Raw genomic sequence first — 15,236 nt, 5'->3', positions numbered from 1 at the left:
CATGAAAAATAAATTTCAAGAACTGTAAGCTGGGCATGACAAGAAATTCAGACATATTGGCATATTCTTTAGATGGAAAATTGAACTAGAAAAAAGAAAGAAAAGGGAAAATGGATAAGATATGCTTTTTCCAGGTAGCATTAAAAAGGAGACATGATTCTGCTTTGCTTCATCACAGTTTTTCTTTTGGGGTTCCGTGCCAATTTGCTAGCAAGTAGCATGTGGTCTGAGTGACAATCTTTTTAGCTTATTTCACTGATCCTGGCTTTTTCATTATATAAATAATGGGAAAACTGCACGAATTCCTGCACTTCACATCCCACACCAGCTCCCAAGGCTCCTTCCTCAGTAACTTGGAGGGCCTAACAGAAAACAGATGAGGATATTCAGTTACTTAGAGATAGTATTTTAAGAAAGAAAATGAGCTGTGAGGTAACTCCTCACCTCCCCAAATTCATGAAGTTTACTTTCACACCCACATAATAACCAAAGGGAAAATCTATACCAAAGTTACCATCTTGCTCTTCAGCAAAGCCATAGTGTTAAAATATCATCTGAGAAATAGTATTCCCAACATGGGAGTTCAAAGATCAAAAAGTGCTTACATTCTTAACAAGTTTTGTTTATTTTGAGTAAGAAAAGAAATTCTTTTGTATGTATTATACTATGTGCCACATTCTTGTAAGTATTGTTTTCTGGTGAATTCATAATTACTTCATTAGAGATGATCAAAACACAATGATTATTATCTTTCTGTACTCTTATCAGCTTGTGCTGTGTGAAGCTTTAACTGAATGCAGCTCTTATGTTTGTGCAGGAAAAAAAAAGTCACCTAAATTGTCCCATGAAGCAACCACAGACTATTTTCACTGCCAAATGTATGTGTTAGTGCTCACGGAACTAAATAACCAAATAAATAAATAAGAAAGACCTGCCCCTAACCAATCCCTCATTGACACTTGGGAGACATTTCATGTAATTTCATTCTTTCCTCTTTTCTTCCTGTTCTTCGTCCATTGTGGTAGGGTTTTGGGGAAAAGAGAATATCTGAATTCTTAGTGAGGGTTTTCTGTTATCCATTTCCTTAGAAATGCAGCGAAATTTTTTATTAGAACTCTGCTATTTGAGTTCTCACAGGAAGATTCATAAATCAGGAGGAAAAATTCTATTACCTCCCTCAATTAGGGGGTACAACCACCAGAGATTTATAAAATATATAAAAATTTCCAGTTAACTTTCTAATGCAGTATGTTTGAAAGTAGTAGCATTTACTGTGCACCTTTTCAGAAACAGGAGATTTATAAGAAATGAAATAAGGAAAAAAATGCTCTTAGCTACCTTATTTTATAACAATTTTCAAACAGAACCCATACAATAGAAGCAATACAATGACAATCATGTTTTCCCTGCCTAAAATAGTATTTCATCATTCATCCATCTGCAGCAATTCTTCTAGATTTGGGCAAAAGCAAGCAGGCTGAGCTCACAGAGCTACTAATACTCTGACATCACTTAGGAGCTGAAGCTCCCTTTCCAAATGGGATGTGTGACATGCTTGCACTACAGCATAAACTGGAATAATTGCCCCTGGGGCCCAAGCATCTGGGCTGGCTTAGGAGACGTTCACAGACACTTTCTAAAGCCATCCTCGTGGTTGTGTGTTCTGTGTAGCACTCCAGAGGGTATGTCACCGGATTTCTGAGGACATCTCCTGCATGTTGCAAAGCTCAGCTGCTCTCTGGTTAGTCCCCAGGCTACCCTTGTGGGTACATAGGGAAGGGAGGATTTGTGGGAACTGGCAATAGGATTATTAACACTTGCTTTTTCAACGTTTCTCAGTTTTCCAGTGGGAGGAAGCATAAATAGGAGCAGAACCAAGGCAAGCTAATCAGACCTGAAAATACTGGAAAATACTGTTATTTGTTGTTGACGTGTACCTTGGTGTATTGGTGGGGTCTGGTAATACCACAGTGTATTATTCTAATACCATAGTGTTTATCTCTGGGGATTTCTATCTTTTCGAAAGTCAGAGCACTTTGGCTGCCTAATCTTCTGAGACAATATCAACAATTATGCTAAATCTCTGAAAATTAGAGGCCCTGGAAGCACTCTTTAATGATTTGAGAAAATACAGCTGAGAGGGAATGAGAATTTTAAAGATGAGGACCAAGAGCTAATCACCTTGAGACTATTGATTCCAATCAGAAGTGGAGACAGATGTGTATTTCCTTCTTTACACATCTCTTTTATCTATGCGTAACTCGTTGTAGTAATTTTGTAGTACCTCTATCCTGACAATCCAAAGATATAAAAAGGACAGGGAGCTGAGAGATATAATGTTTCACATGTGCTGACAGCTTGTTTCCTTCCTCCTCACTCCCACTATTCAGGGGATCGTCAAGACAGAGATGCTCGTACAGAAAAATGCAACTTCTGTAACATGTCAGTCATGAAACGATCTCAAAGGAAAATCACAATTAAAAAAACTAGAAATCCTTTAAAGAGAGTGACATTAAACAGAGATGACACCCAAAAGAAAGCAGGGCAAATCTGATGTGGTTATTGATATGGAAAAGAATAGCACAGCTTATGGATGATTTTGCAAAAGCTGTGGTTGATAAAAAGAGCTGGGTTTCTCTTGAAAACAACCATCAGACCCAGGTGTATGAGCATGTCAGCAGAAAAATGAACACAGCCACCAGAGATAACGAAAGCATACAGCTGACCATGAGCCTGCCTGTGCTTAAAGTTGTGGGCAGTGCCTGTAGGACACCATGCACTACCAAAAGCAGTCAATTTAAAATTAAAAACGAAGGTGGAATCTCAAAAAACATGGATTTTTTAATCATTAACCTATTCAAAGGCATTTAGCTTATCTTGACACACGGGTCCTCTAAGTGACAGGACAGATACGTTTTGACAGCACAGTGTTCAGAGGAAAAATGAAATATGCAGTCACATACAAGTTACTTGCTAGACTGCACATTTCTGTATGCACTGCAAGGACAAGGAGAAGCCCCTTGGGTTACTGTATAATGGAACTTTGCAAGTCCATAGCTGGATTCATTACTTTGCACAGTATTCAGAAAAAAAAAATAAAATAGCCTCTGTCAGCATTGATGACAGTGTGGTTTTATAACAGACTTACTTCAGAACAATGTGTTTGTTGTGAGGCTTCTGAGCTTCCTATGTCTGCTGTGCCTGGAAAAATGTCTCCACAGCTGAACATGACACCAAGAAAAGCTGGACCAAAGTATTGGGAGTGTTTTGGATGTGCTTATAGGAAATAGACTACTTGTGACAGTTCTTAATCATGGAGGGAAAATATTATCTTCAGCAACTAAGCAACTTTATTTCCCCAAGCTGGAAAAATATGGTATAGAAAATGTCCAGGTTCCCTGTGAAGCAATGCTGGATGTGGCACTGAGAGAAATTTTTGAAAGTTTTTTCTTTCAAACCCTTTATACAAGATCCCACATTCATGCTACTCCATGTGAAAGGAAAAATAAAAGCATTTTCTTGTGAATTAATCATTGTCAAAAGATAAGGAATAGAAGTGATGAAATATTTTTTCTGTCACAAATCCTACATGGACCTGTTCTGAGACCCAGAGTGTTCAACAGAGTCATAAACTGTCAGAAAATTCAGATAAAGGGAAGAAAAGGCTTGAAGATAGTACAAAACTACTCAAAATAGTAAATCTAAAAGGGATGTGTAAAAGAGACTAGATTTTGTGCAGCTAGATAATGAAAACAGACACTGAAGCAACACCCCTAAAACACGTAGGAGCTCATAAACTTATCAACTACACTATTAGCCTGATGAGTTAATTCCTGGACAGGTGTGCCAGAGAAGGGAGAACCATCTCCCTGCTGTTTTATAGCTTCTGAAACACTCAATTTTGTTAACAGTGGCAGAAGACTGGTACAGGATGAATCAAGAAAAAAAGAAAAATGAGAATCATATAGTTGGTGTATTAGGGAAAGTGTTAAGTTTCCTCAAAAGATTTTTTTCAGCCTTTTATAATACACAGTTTACAGTGGAGTCTGGCTTTAGAAGGGACTGTCAAAATCCAGGTCCTTATCTCTTTCGAATGGACACAACATCACTTGGCAGTTTTCTTACTGTCACACTTGGTCCTTCACCAAGGTTTGAGTCATCTTGTGTTGTGGTACTCAGCTGTCATCACTCCACTGAACTGTGCCTGTCCCTGAGTGCTGCTGCTCCAAATGATCTGTTACCCTGCCCAGCACGCTGAGGTTCTGCAGAGCATCCAGTGTGACATAAGAAAACATCCAATAAATGCGTTTAAAATGAACCTACTTGTGCTAAAGATGATGATTGCAGATTCTGCTGCTCAGCCCACTCTATTCAGCCATGCATGAAGCATTAACTGTTTAAAATTTTTCTGCATTGCTATGGCAACCCTCATTCTCCAGCAGTCTCTTGAAACGGCACACAGAAAGGCATTCATTTTCCAGGCAAGCTGCTGCTCCCAAGAGCTCTGAAATGCCCACCTAACTCCCATTACAAATAATTTGACTCAAGAGCACATACCAGTTTAATCTGCAAAACTCATTTAGCTCATGACCCGGCCTATTGTGCAAGTCCAAATCTCACAGACACCTACACTCAATTCACTCGGGTTTACTGCTGCTACAGACTGAGAAATAACCCTGTTAAGCACTGTGTGGCTTTACATAGGTGACTGAATGGCTCCCACGTCTGATTTTACTCAGTATCATTGAAAATCATTTCCTCCTACATCACAACCCTGGAGCACAGGGCAGGAACAAGAAGGGAGAGGAGAAACACCATGAAAGGAGGATGGGAAGAGGGAAGTGGAGAGTGCATCACCACGGCCCTTGTCATGCCACATGGATAGACAGGAGAACAATCTATAACCTTAAAATATCTGGATATTTGCTAGGCGTGAATCCTATGTAGAAATAAAGTGCTTTAGGATCCCTGAAACCAGTCAATGTCTAAATATAATAAACTGCAAAGCAGCTCTCTTTAAGTTAGCATATGGTTTTCAAAAAAAACCAGTTCTGCATCTCATCTGGGATCTGCAGCAGGTTGGGCTCTTGATGTTATACTAAAACCCCAAATATTTTTGCCAAACCAAAAGTTGCTTCTTAAACTTGTGCCATTGCATTGAATGCTATGTAATAAATAGATGAAGATAAAGCTCCTGTCTACATCTCAGGGATTTATTTTCCTGGAAAGCATCATTCTTCATAATTTCAGATACATTTTGTAAAGACTTTTCTCTTAAGCAATTCCTACATTAATGAGGAAAATCCTGACAAAATAATGAATCCAGTCTCCCTTGCAAAGGAAAAAGAAGAGTTATTTGTCAGTTATAAAGGATAAAACTATTCCTTCACCATAACTCACCTTAACCTTTTTCTTAGGGACCTCATATATGCAATAAATCACAAAACTGGTGCTCTCAGTGCCCTGTCTGAATCCTCCTCCCCACACTGTGGAGGTCCCCAAGTACTTGCCTTTTAATAAATATAACCTGGAAAAAAATATTGTCACTTCTTCCTCCTGCAGCTCAAAGGGGAATGGCACATTGAGCCCATCATAGGTTAGCTGTTAGAGCTTCCTCTCTATCAGCTGGAAACATTCCAGTCACTTGTTTGAACTCAGTTTAAGCTTGGAACAAGAAAGCAGAAACTTAAAAGAGCTGCAAAGAGGTGTTGTGTCTCTTTGACATTGGGAAACCATCATCAACAAGTCCTGACAGATGTGAGAACATTTTCATCAGTTCATACCCAGATATTGCTGAGTTAGTAAAAAAATCCCTCAATTTATATGGAATAAGCTACTTAAAAACATATCAACATAGTTCTCAGACACTAATAAATTTAAATAACTTTGCCTGGACAAGATTTTCATTCCCATGGAAAACTATTGCATCCAGGGATTTATCTTGCCTTCTGAACAGATGATCCTCTTCCCAAGCAAAGCTGGCTGTGTAGTTTCTTTTATTTTTCTGTGTCTTGTTTTATTCATAGTCATTTGAAAATGGTGTAGCTTTAATAAAAAGAAAGCATTGCAAGAAAAATGTGTTTCTTCTTTCAAATATTTTCATTATTAGCTATTATGTGACCTAAAAAAATGCTCACAAACACGCTTCTGAAAGGATTAGGTATTGCAATAGCTATTTCAATGAAAAATTTTCGGTAGCACAAGACCACTGTGGTGAGCAGCCTGCAAGGCCACCAGCCCTCACCCATGGACATTGTTTCCTAAGGACCCACACCGGGAAATGCTAATCAATAGGAACACAAACCACAGCGAGGAGGAAGCACAAGGAAGGTTTAGCCCCCTCCTTAGCACCAACCTACGTTTCCAGGGACGTGGATTTTTCCTTACAGAGGTCACATGGCAAACACCTTTCCAGCACATGGCTGTGAATACCCACCACATCCTCACTTGCATCTCATCTGCTCCAGTCACATTTTTCAGCATCTTGCCCACAGGCTGATGGGCTGTGATCAAAGCCAGCCGTTAGAAATTATTATGCAAATTCACTCATCAGTGAATGTGCATTGAATGACACTGAAAATTACACCAACCATGGCAGCCAAAACACCTTGAAGCCTGGCTAATGACGTGCAACCCCCCCCCGTTCACATTTCTCAAGGAAATTCACCCATTTTGAGTCTGGAAAGCTGAAACGGGGTAAGAAGTTGTCAGTGGGCTTAAAAGGGGAGGTGAGAAATTGCATCAGTCCCAGGAAGCACTGAGCTGAAATGCCTGTGTCCTAGGCTCTCAGTGCCTCCCACTTGGAGTCAGGAAACTGATTCCCATTACCAAGAAGATGCATTTACTTCTTTTTGAACTGCAAAGGTCCTGCTCAAGTTACCTCATCTCCCTGTAAAACCAATCTGAGGAGTTTATTACAGCACTAGAGTTTTGCTGCTCAGATTTATTGGACGTGCAAGAGGAGACAGGCAGACTCGAGATAGGAAATAGCATGCATCACCCACTCTAGAGTTTCCTCTCTACAGCTCCACTAAGTGAGGTTTTTGGCATGCACGTTGGAAAAAAATATTTTCCATTAATAGTCTGGACTAGTGGATTAGACAAGTACACTGCCTTCCAAGAGCGGTGAGATCCAAAATGTTTAATTTAGTCTAAATAGGACCCCAATGATCTACAGGACTTCCTGGATATTTGTGCATGCATGTCATTTTATAGAGAAAGGTACAGACATATGGTTTGCATTTTCCTTTCGCTAATTATTTTTTCAGAGATTTAGAATTCGAACTGATCAGGAAAAACATCAGCAGAGCCATGTTCTGTAGGGAAATACAAGTGTCTTCAAACGGAAAAAAAAAAAAAGTATTAACTTCATCATCAGAATTTTTTTTCAAAACCTTCACTCTTCTCCAGCAAAGGAGCAGACATGCTCTATGACCTGCACCTCCAAAAGAAACAATTTGAACAGCAAACCCTCATGACTGATGAAATGCTTGTGAATAGGCAAGATGCTGCAAATTATTCACAGAATTTATTCAATGAGCATGAATGAAGACATTGCCAAGCCCCACAATGATTGCAAGCCACTTGTGAGCCAAGAGAAAGTCAAAAATCCTTACTAATTATTATCTCAACCCATGTATCTAGACTAAAGGAATGCCCTGAGACTTGCATGCATCTCTCTCCCTGCCTTCTTGTTAGCTGAATATTGCCATAAGATATATTTTCCTCTTTAGAGCTTTAGCTAGGATTTTCCAGCATGCTTTTAGACTGCACATGAAACACAGCATAAAAAATCTGTCACCTTTCCTTAAGAGGCCATTATTGTCAGTCTTCCTTGCCAGATTTGAATCCAATCTGCCACTCTTGGCAAACAGAAATGTTAACGTCCCTTTGATGCTCAGCTATGTTTTTGCCAAGCTGTATAAAATAACTTATGCTGGAAGCCTTGGTTGCAACTGTCTCTTGAATATTAGGATGCCCACATAAGATAGGAATAAAATCCTGCAGCTGAAAATATTTCAGATCATCTAATTTCTAAATGGGGAAAAAAACCCAAACATAAAATTAAGTATTGTGCAGCTTTGTAACTTATCTGATAAAACAGCACAGCAGTTTTTTAACAGATGGAAAGAAAAAAATTGTTAGGATGCAGCCACTGAAAAAAAAGCAGAAAAATTGAGAAAAGGGACAGCACATTTTACAACCAAAAAGTAAAGTGGAACAGGCAAGTCAAGGCAGTTCCTTATGACAATATGAATGTTCTTATTGGCCAGATGGAGTTGTCTTGAATGAGAAAGAGCCATTCCTGGAGTAAAGACACAGAATGATCATTTTAATATCTCTATACCAAAAGAAAGTATACTGACATATTTCCTCGTAATGTACCTGTTTTGTTTTTTTTTTTATTGTGGCTGTTGTGATGATGATGTAATATTCAAAATCATACAGATTAGAATAATTGAAATTCTGGTTGTTTATTTTTGTCCCTGTTCTAACAAGATTCAAATTTGTCTTTATGGAGGGAAGAATTCTAACAATGTAGCTCCACTAATGTGTTTCACATGAAAGGAAAATAAAAATATTTTCTTCTCTGAAAAAGCAGAGCCCACCAACAAGTGACTTTGCATTTATAATAACAAAGAAACTACATAATACCAAGAGTGTAGTGTAAAAAATCTTTGTAGTCCAGTTTCTGTATAGGTAGAAGATGCCAAATACAGGATCCCAAAACTGACATTCACAAAATTTGTCTTTAATGTACATGCACCAGTTTTAAAATTTCAACTTTTACCTTTTTTTACCATCTCATTTTCTCTGTCTCAATTGAAGTATTTTTAAGTAAAAGAGCATTATCTTTCCTTTCCTTCTTGGTGGTATTGAAAAGTACATGGAGATTTGCAGCTCAGGCTGGATGGTGGATTTTAAAGCATAGTAGCTCTGTGATTCAAAATAGGCCAAAGTATCAAGCAAACTTAACTCTGAATTTACTAATCTTCAGAGCAGTGACAACACACAGACTGCACCTATTTCTCTGCTCCCAGATGAGCTTCAGACACTGCTCCTGAAGGATGAAATCTCATTCTGCAAAATGGTGGCAGAAGGTCGGGAAGTGTTTGGTTTATTACCTATTGTTTGGATAAACTGGGCTGTAGTAAGGTGTGGAAGTGGCTTGGAAGTCTGCAGGGAGGTTTGTTCTTGGATTTCATAGCAGTCCCACATGTGACATCTGTACGTGATCAAAAGGAATCAAGTAACTGAGAGAAAGAGAAAACTTTCAGGAATTTATTTAGATATTTGACTAAACAGAACTTTATCAAACTTACCATTTCCTTTTTATTTGTCTCATCAAGACCTTTCTTAATAAACAACTGTACTAAACAAGTTATATTCCAGATCTGGCTACATGGGCAACTCTAAATGTCCTTTACATCCAGCTTGGCTCTGAATATGCAGCTAGGTTCTAAAAATGTGTTTATAAATAACTATTTTTAGATATTGCTTAAACATTTAGAACTGAAGGCTTTCTGAGCAGGAAATGCTGGGAGGTCAGTCCCTTGGCTTCCAAGATATTAATAAAGAACACATGGAAAGGATGTCAAGTAATTCCTACATTGTTTGAAAAAAAATATTAAATACTGATATGTGCCAGCATAGAAGCTGTATGTAGGGATAACTCCTAAATCAAGGGGTAAAGCAATAAGCAAAAAAACCTAACAATTTGATTCAGACAAGGCTCCACAATTCTGATGCTTTTAAAAAGATCATCCAAATTTGTCTAAACTTCCTGTTGTCTTTCTCTTTTCCTCTGCTTGTCTCTACTCATATTCAACTTTATCCATTCATTTTTAGGGGCTCAGATAACCCATCATTGACCAAACTTTCATAAAGAATTTAACAGGCTTCCAAACGCTCATGTCCCATGCTCCACAGTGAAAACACATAATTTAATCATCTTATTTCACACTTAATTTGCAGGTTAAAATTTCATCAACAGATTAAGATGCCATTTTTCTCTCCACTAATATGCTTTGTGTCCTGAAATTTTAATATGGTAGCATCTGCTAGTTTTTTAGATTTTAATCTGTCCCAGAAAACCTGTCATAATTCTCAGCTTATTGCTGAATTATTGCACTGCTGAATCAAGATCATGACTTGAAGATTTGGAGTAAAAATGTGCAGCTTCATCTTTTTCCTTTTTCTCTGAATAGCTGCTCTTATCCTCTCTGGACAGACAGAATAGCAATGCTATGCAGTCAGGGTACAGATGAATGAAGTTTCTTTCATTCCATAAGGTTTTAATTATTCTTCCATAGAATTTTGCCCTTCCCCTAGGTTCCTCATGAAACAGCTCCATCCAATGTCAGGAATGCTCGGAGTTTCTCATCATGACTTCAACTGAAATGGAACAATCAGCAAGAGAAAATGTGCACTGGAAAAGACAGAATGGATGCATTTGAACATACAGATTCTTCCCAACACGCCTGAACATTTCTTCTCAGCCTAAATGTGTCAATATATGTGCAGGCAGCATGTAAAGGAGTGGGAGGGGGGGAGCATGAAAGGGGTAAAGTCGGTGTGAAATACCAAAATTTATCTAAACAAGCTCATTTCTCTTACTTTCTCCTCAAGCTAAGCATGTTACTTCTCATAAGAGTCCAACATAAACTGGGCTGAAGAAATGTTCATGTAGTGGTCAGTCCTGCAAGAACAGGAATGCCTGCCTTGGAAATCTCAGCACTCAGTGGCAGAAAGCACCCTACAGGATAAGTGTAATGTAAATTTACCTATTTTCTACTTCTAATTTAAAAGAAAATCAAACTAAGACAACCTTAAAATATTAACATTAGCACCTTTCATCTCTCTGCTACTATTGCCATATTACTTTAAGCACTTAGAATAGAAGATATATAATTAAAACACTTTAAAACTATGGAATTTTTATAAATAAACTTATAATATTAATATAACTGGTCTTTTTCCAATGGTATATATTGAGATTCAGTAATTGTTTATGTTTTATTGTATCACATAGTCCTAGCAGTGCCTTCTAACAGCACTGACCAAATTCAATTCAAGACACTTTGCCCAGGAGAAAACTGTGCACTTTCAGATTGCATAAAGAACAGTTAGAAGTAAAGAAAAGAGAAAAATACCCTCAAAACTTCTTTCCATAAGCCCTTGGTAGGTGTTCAGAGATTTTGCAGTTGCTGTCTGCTATTGCTTTGGAAAGAATATTTAAGCCCCTTTTTCACTTCAGCTTTACAAAAGCAGCAATTAAGAACAGAGAAAAAAAAGAAGGAAAGAAATCAGAATTGCAGCTAAAGTTGAGAAGCAAAGAGGGGAAAAAAAAGAAGAGATGCATAAGGCATAAGAAAAAAAAAAAGAAATAAAAGTGTAAAAATAAATGGAAAGTCTTTCAAGTCTAAGAAAGTCAAAGCCTCTGAGAGCACAAAAGAAGTTATAAAAGTCCCTGACAAGAAAACTACAAAACCCAATTCCCCCACCTCGAATATAATTATGAAAATATGCTTGAAAATAGGTAAGGTTCATTACATGAAGTGTCCAGCCATAGAGAAGTGTTGTCTTGTCTTTGTAAGAGCAGTTCCTTTCTGAAACTTCTCTCTTCTTTGTTTCTTCCTTATCCTTGATTACCAGCAGCAAATAAGATATGTATAATTGGGAAGTATTGCATTAAGGAAGACCTAAACCCATCCTGACAATTTCTGTCCTGAATTCTTTTCCATGCTGGGCCACTCTTGAGTTTGTGCACTCCTTAGACATCGATGTACAAGTGAGCAAGGGTCTTCAGACCCATGTAGCAAATGTCAAATTCTTCCATGCTAAAGAAATGGAAATGCAGTATTCTGCTTCTGAAGGAAGAGGGCTGAGGGCTAAGTACCAAATTTTATTTCAGATGCTGACATTTTCCTAAGATGTCAGACGTCTCAAAGAGTCATCAGTTCTGACTGGTTACTGAAGAGACAGTTGTGAAGATATTCAGAGCCTCTCAATAGAGGCATTCCTTCTCTGTCATCAAGTAAGCTTCAGAAGCAATTTGGTCTAGAGAGATACTTCTGTCCATTGACCTCCTGGGATAAGAAAGACCCTATTCCCTCTCAGAAATATGTTTGAAATGTGAATTCCTCATTGAAGAGAAGCATGTACAGACTTACAATTGAAACAGTTCTTGGGAGTCTGAAAGGCCTTTTCAGAGACTTGAAACATTGTAAAGGGAAATGCATTCTTACTTAGGTCTGTTAACAAGGCTTCCTCAAAGAAACCTGATGCAAAAATTTCCTGTGGAGAAGTCTCAGAAGAACTGCAAACAGAATAGATTATTTCTACTCCAGGGATAAGGAAAGGCCTGATCTATAAAGTATTTCAAGGGATGATGAAGGTCCTAATATTTGTGTCTGTTATTAGTTAAATTATTAATTATACAGGTAATTTAGAATCAAACTAATGTCCCCTGGCACGTACATTTGTCTGCTGACAATGGTCCAATTTCAAAGAACAGTATTTCTGTGGATGCCAGATGCCTGCTCAACCTGCTTATGGAAATGCATTGACCTAGGACAAAGACAAAATATGTGTTTTTCTGTGAATCTATCACAGCCAGGCAAGGTTTCCTATACATCAGTATGGTGACCCAGCATTAGCCTAAGGAGCAAGATGTATGTCATAGGTAGAAAAGTTGGAGTCATGGCAAGAAAGTCATCTTACTATGCTGATATATTTATTTTCCTCAGCTTGCTCAATAATAGGACACCAATTCTGCTCCCTGACTCTGGAGCTCACTTGCTCACAATTAATCTGAACCCCTGTATAAACTTGTGCAGCTTATGGTCAGATATCAGACTTTTTTTCTGGAGGTTGAGGTAAACCCTGCACCATTTCCCTTAGGGATATAGACAGTGGTTTTGCTCTTGCACACTGCTTTTTCACAATAGCCAACACTATTTCTTGATTTTCTGTCTGTCAAGCAGCTTTCATCCTCTCATATTGTAGCCTCAAAGCACAGAACAACCAAACTGTGGGAGAAATGTGAAAATGAAGTCTGAAGGTGCTCTGAAATGGGAAGTGTTGAGCAGCTTGTGAGCAGCATGCAGATGGTGAGAGATGTTTCTCAGCACAACATGATGCTGGCATTGCCAGCCCATAAGGATTAATGCATGGAAAACTGAAATTATGACAAAAGTCACTTTTCCTTCTTTAATGACTTGAACATTTAATTCTCCACAAACTCTCAGACCTGCACTTCGGCACAGCAGGAGTGTGCTTGTCACAGCTAGTTATCTGTCAAAGTACAGCCTGGGCACAGGGAAATTGGAGAAAAGCTGAGCTGAGACATGTTATTTGATAAGAGCCCTGGTTTCTACTTGTGTTTCCACTGAGGTGGTTTACACAGTTGTGCTACAGTTCTGCCAAAGGAAAAACAGGTGAGTTTTCAACTTGCAGTCTATATGGCCATCACTTTCTCATGCCCTTAATTAGAAAGCCTCTTGCCAGAAAATTTAAAAACTCTAAAAACTTTTCTCTACTGCAAATGTACAATGCTTAAATCATATACACGAATGAGGTTTGATGCCAGCACTAGCAGAGGCCCTGGTACTTAACTGTGAGACAGAGGGAGATCCCTTATATGCATTAATTTACTCATAGTCCTGTTAGGTCCATTGACCCTTTACTAAAAGCTGTGTATTGATTTCATTGAACCATATAGTAGGCTCTGTATCCCAAATGTAAAAAAAAATATATATATATATATATAATGCATGCATTTATATGATTTCTCCAAATTGTGTTAACCCTTAGAGTCTTCAGGGCAACTGGAACTGAAACTGCACATTAAGTTGAAACCTTACCTGTGGCACTCTTTCACTTCAACATATTGCTGTCTGTCTTTCAAAGGTGATTTAGAAATGCAGAAATCACTCCAGGAATTTAAACTGTATATCAAAAAGCCCAATAATTCTCTTGCTTCTTTAACAAAATTAAACATTTGATACATTTGTGTAAAAAGAATATATTGTATTTTAGTGCTGCCTATAAGGTCAGGTAATAGTTTATGGTTGTAGTTAATTTGCCAGATATGAATTGTATAAGGCATATATAAAATGAAAACTGTTGAAATCAGTGGAAGTTTTATTTCAGAAAGACTTGCTGGGATTCAAAATCCCTTAGACAATGAGTCCAAAGGACATGGTTTCAAAACCCTCTTCATTCTTCAGATCAAGTTCCATTTTTCTTAGTAAGGTTGAGACAGATAGTATTCAACACACAGCACTTGTGTGCCAAAAGATAGCTAATACCATGGAGAAAATAAGTAGCTAGAGCAAAAGAAGTTATAAGCTAAGTAGAAAAAGAAAAACTGATGTTCTAACAGCATGATGCTGAATAAAGTGCTCTCAGCAGAGTATTGAAACAAAAGCAATGAAAGCAAAAAAACACCAAATAAAACCAAGCTAAGAAAGTTTTGTTCTGGGCAGGATTGTGGGTTGATTTTTTTTATTTATTTATTTAATTTTTTTTTTTTTTTTAATTTTTGTGTTTTTTCCCAAACGATTGACAAATCTTAGACATCTTTAGACACCTTTTCGATTTTTCCTCACCCATCACTCACTGTTCCTGCAAACCAAACAAATTCTTTCTAATCCCCAAGTCATAAACACAAAGCTGTGATATTTACTAAGCACAGCTTCAGGTGGGCCTCAAATCACAGGTCTTCTTTTCTAATTTTAGCTTTCTCAGGGGAGAGGAATGACCTTTCCAGGCTTTCAGTGACAGCATTGCCCTAACCAAGCCAAGAGCAGAGCAGCCCTTGGATCTGCAAACCCATACATCCAAATTTGGTCTTTTTCAAGTCCACACCTACTCTGATAGGTTAAATAGTATATTGCTGTCTGATCTTGTGGAATATCAAACAAGGCAATATTTTAAAAGTACCAACAATACAACAGGAATTTACTAAAACACCGAGCTCAGAATTGGATTTGGTTTTGGAAATCAGCACACACTGGTCTAAGAGCTTAGATACTGGCCAGATAAAGAGGTTATGAGGTCCTTGTCTTGCAGGAAAGGGTCGTGGTTCCTGGTTACCAATAATGTGCCACAAAATCGCTGAAGTTGGATCAGACCTCATCAGGTCCTCTTGTCCAATACATCTGCTCAAGCAGAACTGGCCAGGGATCTGCTCTGCCAATTAAATGCCCTCAAGTCTCCTCAAATAATGAGGG

The sequence above is a fragment of the Sturnus vulgaris genome, chromosome 4, assembly GCF_052056855.1.
Source record: "Sturnus vulgaris isolate bStuVul1 chromosome 4, bStuVul1.hap1, whole genome shotgun sequence".
Classification (NCBI taxonomy): domain Eukaryota; kingdom Metazoa; phylum Chordata; class Aves; order Passeriformes; family Sturnidae; genus Sturnus; species Sturnus vulgaris.
This window is presented reverse-complemented; position numbering follows the sequence as displayed.